Raw genomic sequence first — 18,949 nt, 5'->3', positions numbered from 1 at the left:
TGTAACACCCTTCTAAAATTCCCCAAATATTTAATTAGAATAACAATATATCAATCAGAGTAATACGCAATTAAGGGTGTCACACAATCATTTCACACCATTCATCATAATAACTGTCATGCTCTTTTATTATATCAAAACATAAAGCATTGCAAAATACGCAGCGGATAGAGATCAAATCGATCATTCAACACATGTAACACATTACATGAGAATTATTCAACAAGGTGAAACATCCCGTCCCGATGTTACATCTATCAGAGCATGACCCACTAAGGAGACTACACTAGACCCCAAGCACTAGCTTCTACTCAATCACTGCTCGTTACCTGAAAAATAGTTGTAAGGATGAGTTCCTCAATCGATATGATAAGCATTATAAAATATCATGTCATGTTAAGTAATTTGACACATTAATCACCCTAATCACATCACACATTCAGTAACGGCACATCAACTCAAACGTCATACTCAATATCAACACAAGCATCACTGCTCAATTAAATTAAATACTCATACAACAAACCAACAAAATGCAACTCTAATGAGACTCGACTCGTCATGCATGTGGTACCATTTGGAGTAAAACTCCCAACTTAAAATTTGCCAATTTAACGAGGCATCAAGGCTTAAGCCTTCAACTTTCAACTTTTGCCAATCCAGGCCAACGTGGTGTGAGCAAAGCTCCGACTTAATGCATATGAATTCCGACAACATGATAACAATAGCAACACAACAATGTCTTCAACATAATCAACTTATAATCAACTTTGACATACACGACTTTAAATTCCGACAACAGGATAATAAATGCAACACAACAATGTTTTCAACATAATCAACTTATAATCAACTTTGACATCAACTAAGTACTATATAATTCCATTCCAAAACGTACACAAGATTCAATTATCAATTTTTTTCTCCTTTCCCACAGTGTTAACCGGTTAACGCCCTGGGTTAACCGGTTAACGCAGACAGAACACGCTTTCTGGCAAAACTCAACAGTGTTAACCGGTTAACGCCCTGGGTTAACCGGTTAACGCAGACAGAACAGCAATATTTCCACAACTCACAACATTGTTAACCGGTTAACGCCCTGGGTTAACCGGTTAACGCAAGACAGAAAGCTGTTCCTGCGCTAACACGAAGCAGAATGCAGAATTCTCCGCATTTTCCGCCGTTGGAGGACTTCCGGACCTCCGATTCCAATTCCGTAAAAAGCGATACGCTCGGTGAATCACGACTCACACAATTACCGATTCAATCACAACTTAAACACAGTTCATTCATCACAAATTTTCAGCACTCAACATCCCAATTAGGGTCAATTCAACGGTTTATCACTACCCATTACATGTTAATCTATAATACCCATTAAACGACGATAAACCCCCCTTACCTGAATTAATCCGGCGAATCTTTAAGCTTCAAGCTTTTCTCTTCTCCAACCTTCTTCCTCTTGCTCTGCTCTTTGCCCTTTTCCTCTTTTCAGCCGCTTCTCTGCTTTCACGTAAAACCCTTTTTTACCCAAAAATGGAACTCTTTTTCCTTATTTCCAACTTATATATTTTCCAATAATTATTATTCCAATAATAATAATAATAATAATCCAATAATTCCAATTATTTTAATTAAATTAATAAATATAATATTAACTTAAATTAAATAATTATCTTATTTTTATCGGGGTGTTACAACTCTCCCCCACTAAAAGAGTTTTCATCCTCGAAAACATACCTCAAGCGAATAGCTCCGGATAAGACTCCTTCATCTGACTCTCAAGTTCCCATGTCATGCTTTCGCCCGCAGCTCCCGACCAAACGACTTTAACCAACACAATCTCTTTTCCTCGAAGAGTCTTTGTTTCACGATCTTCAACTCGTACAAGATTTGTCTCCATTGTTAAATTATCCCGCACTTGCACATCATCCATACTAACCACATGAGACGGATCTGAGACATACTTCCGAAGCTGCGACACATGGAATACATCATGCAAATTCGAAAGATTAGGTGGTAATGCCATCCGATAAGCAACTTTTCCAACTCGTTCTAAGATTTGATACGGACCAATGAAGCGAGGAGTGAGCTTTTTAGACTTCAAAGCCCTCCCAACACCGGTCACAGGCGTGACTCTCAAAAACACATGGTCACCAGCTTGAAATTCTAATTCCTTCTTCCGCTTGTCATGGTAACTCTTCTGCCTACTCTGAGAAGCTTTCATCTTCTCTCGGATAAACTTCACTTTCTCGGTAGTTTCTCGAACTAACTCTGGTCCAAGTACTACACCCTCACCAGATTCGTGCCAACACAACGGAGTTCTACATCTACGACCATACAATGCTTCAAAAGGCGCCATTCCGATACTAGAATGGTAACTATTATTATATGTGAACTCGATCAATGGAAGATAAGTGTCCCACGAACCTCCTTGTTCAAGAACACAAGCTCTCAGTAAATCCTCCAATGACTGAATAGTTCTCTCTGTTTGGCCATCAGTTTGAGGATGATATGCCGAACTCAACCTCAACTTAGAGCCCAACGAGTCTTGCAGACTTTTCCAAAATCCCGATGTAAACCTCAGATCTCTGTCCGACACAATACATAGAGGAACACCATGCAACTTTACAATTACTCGGATGTAAATCTCTGCCAACTTCGCAATTGGGTAAGTGATGTTAATAGGTATGAAGTGAGCCGACTTCGTGAGCCTATCAACGATCTCCCAAATCGAATCATGCCCTCTTAAAGTAGCAGGCAGCCCCGTTACAAAGTCCATAGAAATGCTATCCCATTTCCATTCTGGAACTTCCAACGGTTGCATCAGCCCAGCAGACTTCTGATGCTCAATCTTCGACTTCTGACAAGTTAAGCACGCATACACAAAACGAGCCACATCTTCTTTCATTCCGGGCCACCAAAATATTTTCTTCAAATCCTGATACATTTTAGTAGCTCCTGGATGAATACTCAAACTGCTTCTATGAACCTCTTCTAGAATGCTTCTTTTCAAAATCGCGTCATCAGGAATACAAATTCTTTCCCCTAATTTTAGCACACCTCTCGCATCAATCTTAAAGTCACTCTTCTCTGATTGACCACAACGATTAAGGATATCTACTAATTTCACATCCAATTTTTGTGCCTCTCGGATACTATCCATAAAATCATTATTAATCTTTAGCATTCCTAGCATTACACTCTGCGGGGTTACTTCGCAAACCAAACTCATATCACGAAATTGCTCAATTAATTCCAACTCCTTAATCATCATTGCCGACACATGCAAGGTCTTTCTACTTAAAGCATCGGCCACAACATTTGCTTTTCCTGGATGATAATTCAAACCGAAATCATAATCCTTAAGCAATTCTAACCACCTACGTTGTCTCATGTTCAGCTCTTTCTGATCAAATAGATACTTTAAACTTTTATGATCGCTGAAAACTTCAAATCTGGAACCATAAAGGTAATGCCTCCAGATTTTTAGCACAAACACCACAGCAGCAAGTTCAAGATCATGCGTAGGATAGTTCTTTTCATGAATTCTTAACTGTCGCGACGCATAAGCAATTACTTTATTATTTTGCATGAGCACACCTCCTAAACCCATCAATGAAGCATCACAGTAAATTATAAACGGTTCCTCCGGATTTGGCAAAGTCAAAACCGGCGCCGACGTCAATCTCCTTTTTAATTCATTAAAACTCTCTTCACACTGAACATCCCACACGAAAGCTTTACCCTTACAAGTTAATTTAGTCAACGGAAGTGCTAACTTAGAAAATCCTTCAATAAACCTTCTATAATATCCAGCTAACCCCAAAAAGCTTCTAATCTCGGTAACCGACTTAGGAGTCTCCCATTGCAATACAGCTTCTACCTTGGAAGGATCTACAGCAATACCTTTTCCTGAAATTACATGGCCGAGAAAACTGACTTCTCTTAACCAAAATTCACACTTGGACAGCTTCGCGTACAATTTCTTATCTTTCAAAACATCCAACACTAATCTCAAATGTTCCTTGTGCTCTTCTTCGGACTTAGAGTAAATCAAAATATCATCAATAAATACTACCACAAAATGATCCAGATAAGTATGGAAAATACGATTCATGTATTCCATAAATACTCCCGGCGCATTAGTCACACCGAAAGGCATCACAGAATACTCATAATGTCCATACCGAGTTCTGAACGCTGTCTTCTGGATGTCTTCATCTTTCACTTTGATCTGATGATAGCCCGATCTCAAATCAATTTTACTGAACACACAAGCACCCACTAATTGATCCATCAAATCATCTATTCTCGGTAGTGGATACTTATTCTTGATCGTTACTTTATTCAATTGTCTATAATCGATACAAAGCCTCATACTACCATCTTTCTTCTTTACTAGCAACACTGGAGCTCCCCACGGTGACACACTTGGTCTTATAAACTTCTTCTCAAGTAAGTCTTCCAATTGCTTCTTTAATTCACACAATTCAGATGCCGACATTCTATACGGTGCCATCGAAACAGGCCTAGTACCAGGCACCAAATCAATAGTAAATTTAACTTCCCTCTCTGGCGGCACACTAGGAATTTCATCAGGAAAAACTTCAGGGAATTCTTTCACCACTAACAGTTCCTCTATCTTAGCTTTACTCTCAACCGACAACGTCGCCATCAAAGAAAACATCTGAGCTCCCTCTTTCATCAATTTTCGCAATTCTCTGAAAGGTAATAAGTCAACTCCTTCCTCTTCAGGAGTGGAAAACCTCACCGACTTATGATGACAATTTATATGAACATAATTATACTCCAACCAGTTCATACCAAGAATTACATCCATCCCACCCAACGGCAAACATACTAAATCAACATAGAAATCTTTATCGAAGATCGACAAAGGACAATTTAAACACACCAAGGAAGTAGTTATTGATCCCTTAGCTGGGGTCTCAACAATCAATTCACCATCCAAAGCGGACAATTTTAAACCCAGTCTTCGAGCACAGTTAGCAGAAATAAAACAGTGTGTAGCACCGGTATCAATAATAGTAATTAAAGGAGTACCATTTATGAAACATGTACCTCGGATAAGTCTGTCCTCACTGGAGGTTTGAGTTCCGGTCAATGCGAACACCTTTCCAGTTTGAGATTTCTTTGGCTTCTGACACTGACTTCCAATATGCCCTTCTTCGCCACAATTAAAACAAATCATTTCCTTGTGCTTGCAATCAGCTATTGCATGGCCAGTCTTACCACAGCGAAAACACCTCTTTACTTCAGCAGTGCATACATTACTCTTATGACCAGCCTGACCACATTTGAAGCAAACTATACCAGCAGGAGCACCTCCCCTACTAGTCCTTTGAGCCGGAGCAGCTCCTTGTTTCCCTTTTCCCACTGGAGCATCATACGGCTTGCCACGATTTTGATGTTGCTTGCCCCTGCGGTCACTGACAATCTTGTAATGAGCATTATTGTCTTCTTCAAATATCCTGTAGCTATCCACCAATTTAGTAAAAATGTGTATCTTCTGATACCCAACAGCCTTCTTAATTTCAGAGCGCAGTCCGTTCTCAAACTTGATGCACTTTGAAAATTCAGCACCAGCACCAGTGTAATGAGGATAAAATTTGGACAACTCCACAAATTTTGCAGCATAATCAGTGACAGACAAGTTTCCTTGCTTCAGCTCAAGGAACTCAATTTCTTTCTTACCACGGACATCCTCCGGATAATACTTTCTCATGAATTCCCTACGGAATACATCCCAAGTAATGACTTCACCTGCCACGGTCAACCTCTCGTGAGTCTCTAGCCACTAGTCATCAGCTTCGACTGCTAGCATGTGAGTACCATACCGAACCTTCTGAGCTGGAGTGCAATCCATAACACGGAAGATTCTCTCGATCTCTTTCAACCATCCCAAGGCTGCATCTGGATCATGCTTCCCTTTAAACACCGGCGGATTCTCTCTTTGAAAAGTCGCCAAGCTACGTGATCCAGCATCTCCACCAGCATTTGGCAAGTTCTGCACAGCTTGTGCCATCGCTTGCATTGCGGCAGCCATTGCAGCGTCATTCCTTCCAGCCATTTCAACTTATCACCACAACACAACTTAAAAGTTAGATTAGTAACAATACACAATTGTTAGACAGTAACGACACGACAACTGGTCGGACAGACCGACCTGCTCTGATACCACTAATGTAACACCCTTCTAAAATTCCCCAAATATTTAATTAGAATAACAATATATCAATCAGAGTAATACGCAATTAAGGGTGTCACACAATCATTTCACACCATTCATCATAATAACTGTCATGCTCTTTTATTATATCAAAACATAAAGCATTGCAAAATACGCAGCGGATAGAGATCAAATCGATCATTCAACACATGTAACACATTACATGAGAATTATTCAACAAGGTGAAACATCCCGTCCCGATGTTACATCTATCAGAGCATGACCCACTAAGGAGACTACACTAGACCCCAAGCACTAGCTTCTACTCAATCACTACTCGTTACCTGAAAAATAGTTGTAAGGGTGAGTTCCTCAATCGATATGATAAGCATTATAAAATATCATGTCATGTTAAGTAATTTGACACATTAATCACCCTAATCACATCACACATTCAGTAACGGCACATCAACTCAAACGTCATACTCAATATCAACACAAGCATCACTGCTCAATTAAATTAAATACTCATACAACAAACCAACAAAATGCAACTCTAATGAGACTCGACTCGTCATGCATGTGGTACCATTTGGAGTAAAACTCCCAACTTAAAATTTGCCAATTTAACGAGGCATCAAGGCTTAAGCCTTCAACTTTCAACTTTTGCCAATCCAGGCCAACGTGGTGTGAGCAAAGCTCCGACTTAATGCATATGAATTCCGACAACATGATAACAATAGCAACACAACAATGTCTTCAACATAATCAACTTATAATCAACTTTGACATACACGACTTTAAATTCCGACAACAGGATAATAAATGCAACACAACAATGTTTTCAACATAATCAACTTATAATCAACTTTGACATCAACTAAGTACTATATAATTCCATTCCAAAACGTACACAAGATTCAATTATCAATTTTTTTCTCCTTTCCCACAGTGTTAACCGGTTAACGCCCTGGGTTAACCGGTTAACGCAGACAGAACACGCTTTCTGGCAAAACTCAACAGTGTTAACCGGTTAACGCCCTGGGTTAACCGGTTAACGCAGACAGAACAGCAATATTTCCACAACTCACAACAGTGTTAACCGGTTAACGCCCTGGGTTAACCGGTTAACGCAAGACAGAAAGCTGTTCCTGCGCTAACACGAAGCAGAATGCAGAATTCTCCGCATTTTCCGCCGTTGGAGGACTTCCGGACCTCCGATTCCAATTCCGTAAAAAGCGATACGCTCGGGGAATCACGACTCACACAATTACCGATTCAATCACAGCTTAAACACAGTTCATTCATCACAAATTTTCAGCACTCAACATCCCAATTAGGGTCAATTCAACGGTTTATCACTACCCATTACATGTTAATCTATAATACCCATTAAACGACGATAAACCCCCCTTACCTGAATTAATCCGGCGAATCTTTAAGCTTCAAGCTTTTCTCTTCTCCAACCTTCTTCCTCTTGCTCTGCTCTTTGCCCTTTTCCTCTTTTCAGCCGCTTCTCTGCTTTCACGTAAAACCCTTTTTTACCAAAAAATGGAACTCTTTTTCCTTATTTCCAACTTATATATTTTCCAATAATTATTATTCCAATAATAATAATAATAATAATTCAATAATTCCAATTATTTTAATTAAATTAATAAATATAATATTAACTTAAATTAAATAATTATCTTATTTTTATCGGGGTGTTACAGTGTACACCAATCGTCCAATTCTTTCGAGGAATAATAAGGCGAACGCCTTTTATTCCCTTTTCGTTCGAATTTTTATTGAAAGCTTGTTTGAGGATGTTGAATACGCACGGTAGTGAGGCGTACGCCGCTACTTGCTTATTCACAGAATAGTGAGGCGTACGCCACCTATTCCTTTATCCAAGTTTAATTAACGTGTTTTAGTCGGAAGTCGATAATTTGTGCAATATGGCGTACGCCAATTATTCAAATAATCGAGAGATAGTGAGGCGTACGCCTCCCATCTCTTATCATCCGAGGTTTAAATTGTAAAAGATATGTTTAGATGTTTGTATTTGATTTGCGTAGATAGTTTGTATTTTGAATTGGTAGTTTTGGAAGGGTCGATGATTTGAGCAATGTGGCGTACGCCAATTATTCAAATAATCAAGGAATGGTGAGGCGTACGCCTCCCATTCTCTATTGAAGTTTAAGTTGTTTATTTCGCGAAATTGGATTTTGATATAAAATGTGATTTGAAATTGTATGATAGCGGTTTAAATTGATGACGAAGATTCGAGCAATGTGGCGTACGCCAATTATTCGAATAATCGAAAGATAATGAGGCGTACGCCTCCTATCCTTAATTATAGGAAATTTAGAATTAAATGATTATAGAATTTGTAGTTGATTTATAAAAATGATTTGAATGTGTATGATGGTTTGAAGTTTAAAAATGATTTGAAAACGTATGATTATTACTTAATCGGGTGACAAAAACTCGTGCAATATGGCGTACGCCAATTATTCGAGTAATTGAGAAATAGCGAAGCGTACGCTTCCTATCTCCTTTTCATCCCAAGTTTATATTTAAGAGAAAATTCCTTTTTTAGAAGTTGAATGGTTTGAAAATTGCTTTGAATTTGTATTATAAATGAAATGAATTTATTTTTAGTGTATTATTTCATCTACTCGATTAATCAATAACCAAGTAGGTTTCATTGTAAGGAAGCCCAAGAGTAAGCTATGTGAGGTTGATGGCGATGCGAAGAGCAATCGACTTACAAGGGTGTTTTAAAAATGGGCTCAATATTTGGATCGAGAATTGTGATTTGTGCTTTTTGAAATTGGTTTGAATGTGAGTGAAATTATTTACATGTATATGTATTCACAAATTGGCAAGGGAAGTTATGCTAGGATCATATTCACACATATTCAGCTTATCGGCTAATAGGGGTTTCCGAAGAGAATAAATAATAATAACTAAATCATGAAATAAAATAAAAACTAGTAATAATAGAAGAGAGAAAAAAAAAAGATAAAAGACAACCATGGGCCTGATGGCCCGCTTGGACAAGGGGCAATGATTTTTAGTAATGGAGCGATATGCTGGAAGTTTGACCGAATTAAGCCCTAAAAGAGTGGCCCAAAACCCTGAATGAATCTCCAATTGCTGAAGGACTCGGAATCCCTCAAGCCTCCGCCTCTTTGCCGTCATTCACTTCTTTTCTCCTCCGTCCCTGAACCTACTAACCTTTATTATTTCAAGCTTTCGGTCTCCCTGTTCCAACTGCAAGGTCATCAAAACCAATCCATTCACTTTTCGCATGATGACCAACTCCGACACTTCTTCGATCCGGATTCTCCTCGAACCACTTCGACATTTTGTCAACTTATCCGATTCAAGCTCTCTTCGTCGCTCATCCATGGAGAATCCCTCCATTCCGGATTCGTCCCATGGTTTTCTTCCTTAATCGAAATCTGGGTAACATGCAAATATCCCTTTCCTAAATTCGAAACTAACCTAAACAGAAAATCCGACAACCTCAACCAAACATTCAAACAACAAGGTTCGGTCTCAGGGGTAAAAACCACAAGTGATGAAAACGCACGAACGGTAGCGATCGAATCATGAAGTCAAAGATAATCAAAACGTTTACGCCATCAACAAAACTTAACGACGGTAGCAATGCAACATCAAAAATAAATACATCAAGATAGAACGGTAAAACTTTCCCTAGTGTTTCTTTAAATCAAATGTTTCAGTATTTGGTTTTAAGCCACAGTGACTGTCTTATGCAGATTTTAACAGAAAACCAAAAGCGTCATGGTGTGAATATCAGACGTATAAGGAAGAAGCACCAACCGCAGGGAGGTCGCTTCAAGCCTCGTTCTTTAGTTCTTCGGTTTTGGTTTCAGGTTCTGCTCTTCTTGTCCTCGTCTTTCCGTGATATGCTTCTACAAAAATCGGGTTCCTTCTTTCTTTTGATTGCTGCTTCACGTTTCCTCCTTCTTCTCTCAGTTCTTCTTGTCTGAGTATCACTGCTCTGTTGTTGTTAAAGGTGTAGTGGTTTTTAGCTCAAACTTGTTGAGATTCAATGTGAAATCTCAACAAACTCAGAAATTTTAGAGCTCTAATAAGTGTTTTGGACTTTTTTCTGCAGAGTAACGGTGCCAAAAAATTTCTCCCCTTCTCACAACAGATGCAGTTCTCCTATAGAGAGGTAGTACGAGGTCTGTGAGATGGCGAATCCAGTGAATCATTCGGTTAGGAAAATGGATTCTTCTTAGATTTGCTGTGGTCCCTCATGGACAGGTGGTACAAACATTTTGTTTTTTAGTGAAAATTGTAGCTATTGTTCTAACCTTCATTTCATTCTTACCACCGTAATTCTTGGTTTTGCTCATGGTAAGAAAAACGTCTCCCTTTTTACTGTCAGGTAATATTGTAGGTGTTTAATTGGCTGCATTATATGGTAAAACACTAGATGGTTACTAATGTCTTGACTGATGTCATGACATGTAGGTGTGACTACATTGTAGTTACTGCAGGACTAGCTAACACAGGTTTTATTGAATGTCAAACTGGATGCTGTGACATTCATACCTGTCAACAGATACTAAGGAATAGAACAGCAGGTGTTCTGTTAGAACTTAGTATTTATTTCCAGTCTGGTTATCAAGGAAAGACCAGACCTGGCATAAGGCCTACTGACTGAATGTCAAACTGGATGTTATGACATTCATCATTGACAGCAGCTACTGAACATTAGACAGAGTGGTGTTCTGCTATACTTCAGCATGTAACTTAGTTTGTTCTTCAAGAGAATAACAGAACTAACTTAAGGCCAAATGTGTAAATGTTAAGTTGGACACTTTGACATTTATTAATGTAAGATGTTACTGTAGGATGGTCATTTTGATCATGTACAGGTCAGCAAAATTGTACAGTCTGTTTTCTGGAAAAACAGACTCAGCATATGGACCTTGATGTCAAGCTGAATGTCGTGACATTCATGCCTGACAGCATATGCTATATTGTAGGTTGTTCAGTTTTCTGTTTTAGCTTTTTCTCAGGCTATTCTTCAGAAAGTCAACAGCTTAGAGAAAAACCAGGAAATCAACAACCAATCTACATTCAATGAACCTAACAAATAGCCTATTTGTTAGTAACCTAAATGTTGAATTTATGGGAACTTGTGTGACCTTAAATTCAGGAGAATACAGGTGCAAAAGCCCAGGATACTGCAATATAAAAGGAAGGCGTTCCTTCATTCAGTTTCAGGGATTTTAAGGCGTGAAGATTTTGTGTGTCCATCATACTTCACTGCTGTATTTTTTGTGAGTCTTGTATTAGAAGTATCTTGTAAGCCAAGCCATTATCAAGTAGATGATAGCTTTGGCATAGGGTGTTCATTGAGTTGTAAGTGTTGTGTCACTCAAAGCTTTTAAGCGTGAGTGCTGTGTATCTTGATTAAAGCTGTGAAGCACAATCAAGAGTTGTTTGAAGTGTGACTTCAACTTGTCTTTAATATTGTTTAAAGATAGTAATCACTGAGGTGATTGAGGGGGAGTGAGTAGGAACTCTGATCTTAGGTTAAGATTGAAATTGCATTGGGTAGGGATTAAGTGATAAGTTGTAAACGGGTGAGTTTAGCTTTGAATTGATACTACTAATAGTGGATTTCCTCCCTGGCTTGGTAGCCCCCAGATGTAGGTCATGTTGGACTGAACTGGGTGAACAATTACTTGTGTTATTTACTGCACTTACTGTTAAGTTCTGCATAATCCCTGTCTGTGCAGAATTGGATGTCATAACAACCAGTGTGACATCCAAAGTCTGATAACTAGAATTTCAATTGGTATCAGAGCAGGCACCCTGCCTGTGAATTTCTGGGTGAGATCTAGGGAAGTTACTTTCTAGTACCATGGACAAGGATTTAGGACACTCAAACAGACCACCCATGTTGGATGGATCTAATTATGATGACTGGAAGCCTCGTATGATAGCCTTCTTAAGGTCTCTAGACAGCAAAGTCTAGAGAGCTGTCAACAAAGGATGGGAACATCCAATGAGGACAGGTGAAGATGGAGTCAGTGTGCAGATTCCTGAAGAAGAGTGGGACAAGGAGCAAGAGGCATTAGCTCTTGGAAATTCCAAGGCCTTGAATGCATTGTTCAATGGAATCAGCAAGAACATCTTCAGGCTGGTACACCACTGTGAACTAGCTAAGGAAGTTTGGGATACCCTCAAGGTAACTCATGAAGGTACGTCCAAGGTGAAGATGTCCAAACTTCAGATGCTGACCACCAAGTTTGAAAATTTGAGGATGAAAGAGGATGAGACTATTCATGACTTTCACATGAATATTCTTGAAATTGCAAACACCTCTGGTGGACTAGGTGAGAAAATGGCTGAAGAGAAACTTGTAAGAAAGATTCTCAGGTCCTTGCCTAAGAGATTTGCTATGAAGGTCACAACCATAGAGGAGGCGCAGGACATCTGCAACATGAAGGTAGATGAACTCATTGGTTCCCTCCAAACCTTTGAAATGGGCTTGGGTGAGTATGTTGAGAAGAAGAACAAAAGCATAGCTTTTGTATCTAATGCTGAAGAGGAGTCAGAAGCAGGATATACTGGAGATGATGAAAGTATATCAGAAGCCTTAGCCATGCTTGGGAGACAGTTCAACAAGTTCGTGAAGAAGATTGATCAAAGAGGTAGACCCAATGTCAAGAACATCCCGTCTGACATTAAGAAAAGATCAACTTCTGATGAGAAGTTCAATCACGGCAAGGGAATCCAGTGTCATGGTTGTGAAGGGTATGGACACGTCAGAGCTGAATGCCCTACTTACCTCAAATTGCAAAATAAGGGGTTAGCTATCACATGGTCCGAAGGAGACTCTGAAAGTGAATCTGAAGGAGAATCAGCCAAACATGTCACTGCACTAACCAGTGTTTGTGCCTCTGAAGATGACTCAAGTGCAGATGAACTGACCTTTGATGAACTTGCTGCAGCCTATAAGAAGCTGTGCTCCACCAGTGCAAAAGTGCGTGCACAAGGAGAAAAGCAAAAGAAACTCATCAAGGAACTGGAAGATGAGAGATAGATGCAACTGTCCGTCATAAAGGGTCTAAATGGTGAGATAACCCTGCTGACCTCCAAGCTGAATCAGATGACTAAATCCATCAGAATGATGAATAAGGGAACTGACACCTTGGAAGAGATTCTAAAGGTGGGACAGCAGTCTGGAACCAAATCTGGCCCAGGATTTGGGAAAAGATCCTCAGCTGAACACGAACGCCCAAAGGCTAAAGTTCAGAAGTTCAAGCGGAAGTCAAAGCCAATGTCTCAACATCGAGGAACTAGGATGAATGATCATCAGAAGAGGAAATACCAGAAGTGGAGGTGTCACCACTGTGGTAGACTTGGTCATATAAAAGCCTTCTGCTACTGGATTCATGGTTTCCCTAACCAAGTCTCGCATGTCAGGCCTAAGCATAAACCATATAAGCGCTATGTTCCCATCAAGAAGCAACAATGGTATGCTAGGATAGCACACACTGCTCTAAGGGCTTCTTCCAGAGAAGACTGGTACTTTGACAGTGGATGCTCAAGACATATGACTGGTATGGAAAATCTACTGGTAGATATTCAACCTCACACTACCAGCTATGTGACCTTTGGTGATGGTGCCAAAGGAAAAATAAAAGGTGTGGGTAAGCTGGACTGCTCTGGAGTTCCAAAACTGAATAATATGCTGTTAGTAAGAGGACTAACTGCAAACCTCATCAGCATAAGCCAGCTGTGTGATCAAGGGTTCCATGTTCAGTTTACTAAGGAGCTATGCATTGTGACAAATGGTGACAATTAGGAAGCTATGAGAGGAACCAGGTCCAAAGATAACTGTTATCTGTGGGAACCTCAAGTCTCTAACTTTTCCACCATGTGCTCCTCAGCCAAGGAAGAACAAGAGGTGAAGCTGTGGCATAGACGTCTTGGACATCTCCACTTACGGGGGATGAAGAAGATAATATCCAAGGAAGCTGTCAGAGGAATTCCAAAGCTTCTGATTGATGAAGGAAGAGTCTGTGGAGAATGCCAAGTGGGCAAGCAAACCAAGATGTCACATCCAAAGCTGGGACATCCCACAACCTCCAGAGTTCTGGAACTGTTGCACATGGACCTAATGGGACCTATGCAGGTTGAAAGTCTTGGTGGGAAGAAATATGCATACGTGGTAGTGGATGACCATTCCAGATACACGTGGATAAGCTTCATCAGGGAGAAGTCAGATACATTTGATGTCTTCAAAGACCTGTGCATAAGACTTCAAAGGGAAAAGGACAGTTGTGTGGTCCGGATTAGAAGTGATCATGGTACGGAGTTCAAGAATTCCAAGTTTGATGAGTTTTGCTCGTCTGAAGGAATAAGTCATGAGTTCTCCTCACCTATAACTCCTCAGCAGAATGGAATAGTTGAAAGAAAAAATAGAACTATTCAAGAATCTGCCAGAGCAATGATTCATGCAAAGAAGCTCCCCATGCACTTCTGGGCTGAAGCAATGAACACCGCATGCTATGTTCACAACAGAGTCACCTTGAGAAAAGGAACCTCCTCCACTCTATATGAAATATGGAAAGGCAGAAAACCCACTGTGAAGTACTTTCATATCTTTGGAAGTAAATGCTACATTCTCACAGATCGTGAACAGAGAAGGAAGCTAGATCCCAAAAGTGATGAAGGTATATTTTTGGGATACTCCACAAACAACAGAGCCTACAGAGTGTTCAATTACAGGACCAATGTCCTGATGGAATCCATAAATGTCATTGTGGACGATAAAGAGGAAGGAACCGATGTCATGAAGGATGTTGAAACATTCCTTGACAGTTCAACTGACAGTCCAGTCAAGTCTGAAGAAGTACAGGAACCTCCTCCTGAATGTGAAGTAGATGCAACCACCAAAGTGCCATCTATCAGAATTCAGAAAGACCACCCTAAGGATCTTATCATAGGGGATCCCACAAGTGGTGTAACTACCAGGTCAAGAGGAATAAACTCAAATTCCTGCTTTGTATCCAAGGTTGAACCAAAGAATGTGAAGGAAGCCCTGACTGATGAATACTGGATCACTACCATGCAAGAGGAACTTGAGCAGTTCAAAAGGAATGAAGTCTGGGAGCTAGTTCCAAGACCTGAAGGGACCAACATCATTGGTACCAAGTGGATCTACAAAAACAAATCTGATGAGAAAGGAGTAATTACTAGGAATAAAGCAAGACTAGTAGCTCAAGGATACACTCAAGTAGAAGGGGTAGATTTTGATGAGACATTTGCTCCTGTGGCTAGACTTGAGTCCATCAGATTGCTGTTGGGGGTAGCATGCATCCTGAAGTTTAAGCTATTCCAAATGGATGTGAAGAGTGCATTCTTGAATGGCTACCTGAATGAAGAAGTCTATGTGGAACAACCTAAAGGGTTCTGTGATCCTAACCAACCTGAGCATGTATACAAGTTGAGGAAAGCCTTGTATGGGTTGAAACAAGCACCTAGAGCATGGTATGAAAGGTTAACCGAATTTCTGACCTCAAATGGATACAGAAAGGGTGGCATAGATAAAACCTTGTTTGTGAAGGATGAAGAAGGCAAAATCATGATAGCTCAAATCTATGTTGATGATATAGTCTTTGGTGGAATGTCAGAACAAATGGTTCAAAAATTTGTTCACCAGATGCAGTCTGAGGTTGAAATGAGTCTAGTGGGAGAACTGACCTATTTCCTTGGAATGCAAGTAAACCAAATGGAGGACTCTATGTTTCTCTCCCAAAGCAAGTATGCCAAGAACATAGTTAAGAAGTTTGGTATGGATAATGCTAGGCACAAGAGGACTCCTGCTCCCACTCATCTGAAGTTAACCAAAGATGATGGAGGGCCTAGTGTTGATCAATGCCTGTATAGAAGCATGATAGGTAGCCTGCTGTACCTAACTGCAAGTAGACCTGACATTTCTTATGCAGTTGGAGTGTGTGCCAGATATCAAGCAGAGCCTAAGGTGAGCCACTTGAATCAAGTCAAACGGATTCTCAAGTACATCAATGGGACATGTGACTATGGGATGCTGTACTCACATGGGTCTGAGCCTGTCCTATCTGGGTATTGTGATGCAGACTGGGCTGGAAGTGCTGATGACAGAAAAAGCACATCAGGTGGATGCTTCTTCTTAGGAGACAACCTCATATCTTGGTTCAGCAAGAAGCAGAACTGTGTCTCTCTGTCCACTGCAAAGGCTGAATACATAGCAGTTGGAAGCAGTTGTTCCCAACTGGTTTGGATGAAACAGATGCTCACTGAGTACAATGTCACTCAAAATGTCATGACATTATTCTGTGATAATCTCAGTGCCATCAATATCTCCAAGAATCCCATCCAACACAGCAGGACCAAACATATTGACATTAGGCACCACTTCATCAGAGATCTGGTGGAAGACAAGGTGATCACTTTGGAACATGTAGCCACGGAGCTTCAACTGGCTGACATATTTACAAAGGCTCTGGATGCTGCTCAGTTTGAAAACTTAAGGAGCAAACTGGGAATATGTCTCTCTGAGACCTTATAGCAACCACTGATGTTTGGGATAAATTGTTTGATATCTCTGCCTATTAAACAATTTGTACTAGGCTATGATTGGTCACCAGATCATAGCTATGCTACCTGCAACAAGGGTGGTTACAGGAGGGTAAGGAGACACCCTACTGTGAGAAGGCCAATGTATCTGCAGGAGTTCAAGGATGCTGTTCATGCAGGAGTGGTTCTGGATGTCAGAAACAACATTATGGCATCTGATATGGTGGTACCTACTGTAAAGCAAAAGTGGGTGATTACTTGATCAAAGCTGTGAAGCAAGATCAAGTGGATGGTAACTTGGTTGAAACTGTGAAGTAAAACCAAGTCTGTAACTCTGTCGTTATTCTCTGGTTATGTTGTTGGCTTTGGCAACATTTTTGACAAAAAGGGGGAGTAACCCCTGAACAAACAGAGTGGGTGTCTCTACAACAGACACTCATGGGTCTCTATAACAGACTCTCAGAATGACAGATTCCTCCCCTGCAGCAATTGTGTGTGAAGTTTTTATTTAACTTCCATGTGTGTGAGTGTGCTGCCACTCTGAGTGTATTAGCTAGTATTATTTCCTGCTAGGTGTGTGATTCCGCTGCTATGAACTCTGTTATGGGGATCAAAGTGTTTTAGCCAAAAATTTGCCAAAGGGGGAGTTTGTAGGTGTTTAATTGGCTGCATTATATGGTAAAACACTAGATGGTTACTAATGTCTTGACTGATGTCATGACATGTAGGTGTGACTACATTGTAGTTACTGCAGGACTAGCTAACACAAGTTTTATTGAATGTCAAACTGGATGCTGTGACATTCATACCTGTCAACAGATACTAAGGAATAGAACAGCAGGTGTTCTGTTAGAACTTAGTATTTATTTCCAGTCTGGTTATCAAGGAAAGACCAGACCTGGCATAAGGCCTACTGACTGAATGTCAAACTGGACGTTATGACATTCATCATTGACAGCAGCTACTGAACATTAGACAGAGTGGTGTTCTGCTATACTTCAGCATGTAACTTAGTTTGTTCTTCAAGAGAATAACAGAACTAACTTAAGGCCAAATGTGTAAATGTTAAGTTGGACACTTTGACATTTATTAATGTAAGCTGTTACTGTAGGATGGTCATTTTGATCATGTACAGGTCAGCAAAATTGTACAGTCTGTTTTCTGGAAAAACAGACTCAGCATATGGACCTTGATGTCAAGTTGAATGTCGTGACATTCATGCCTGACAGCATATGCTATATTGTAGGTTGTTCAGTTTTCTGTTTCAGCTTTTTCTCAGGCTATTCTTCAGGAAGTCAACAGCTTAGAGAAAAACCAGGAAATCAACAACCAATCTACATTCAATGAACCTAACAAATAGCCTATTTGTTAGTAACCTAAATGTTGAATTTATGGGAACTTGTGTGACCTTAAATTCAGGAGAATACAGGTGCAAAAGCCCAGGATACTGCAATATAAAAGGAAGGCGTTCCTTCATTCAGTTTCAGGGATTTTGAGGCGTGAAGATTTTGTGTGTCCATCATACTTCACTGCTGTATTTTTTGTGAGTCTTGTATTAGACGTATCTTGTAAGCCAAGCCATTATCAAGTAGATGATAGCTTTGGCATAGGGTGTTCATTGAGTTGTAAGTGTTGTGTCACTCAAAGCTTTTAAGCGTGAGTGATGTGTATCTTTATTAAAGCTGTGAAGCACAATCAAGAGTTGTTTGAAGTGTGACTTCAACTTGTCTTTAATATTGTTTAAAGATAGTAATCACTGAGGTGATTGAGGGGGAGTGAGTAGGAACTCTGATCTTAGGTTAAGATTGAAATTGCATTGGGTAGGGATTAAGTGATAAGTTGTAAACGGGTGAGTTTAGCTTTGAATTGATACTACTAATAGTGGATTTCCTCCCTGGCTTGGTAGCCCCCAGATGTAGGTCATGTTAGACTGAACTGGGTGAACAATTACTTGTGTTATTTACTGCACTTACTGTTAAGTTCTGCATAATCCCTGTCTGTGCAGAATTGGATGTCATAACAACCAGTGTGACATCCAAAGTCTGATAACTAGAATTTCAAATATTCTTTGTCCAATCGTGTACTGCTGAATGGATCAACAACACCTACAATTTTTTGCAATTCATTTGTTCATAGTATGGTGTGCTTGCT

This window comes from Lathyrus oleraceus, chromosome 5, assembly GCF_024323335.1.
Source record: "Lathyrus oleraceus cultivar Zhongwan6 chromosome 5, CAAS_Psat_ZW6_1.0, whole genome shotgun sequence".
Lineage (NCBI taxonomy): Eukaryota > Viridiplantae > Streptophyta > Magnoliopsida > Fabales > Fabaceae > Lathyrus > Lathyrus oleraceus.
This window is presented reverse-complemented; position numbering follows the sequence as displayed.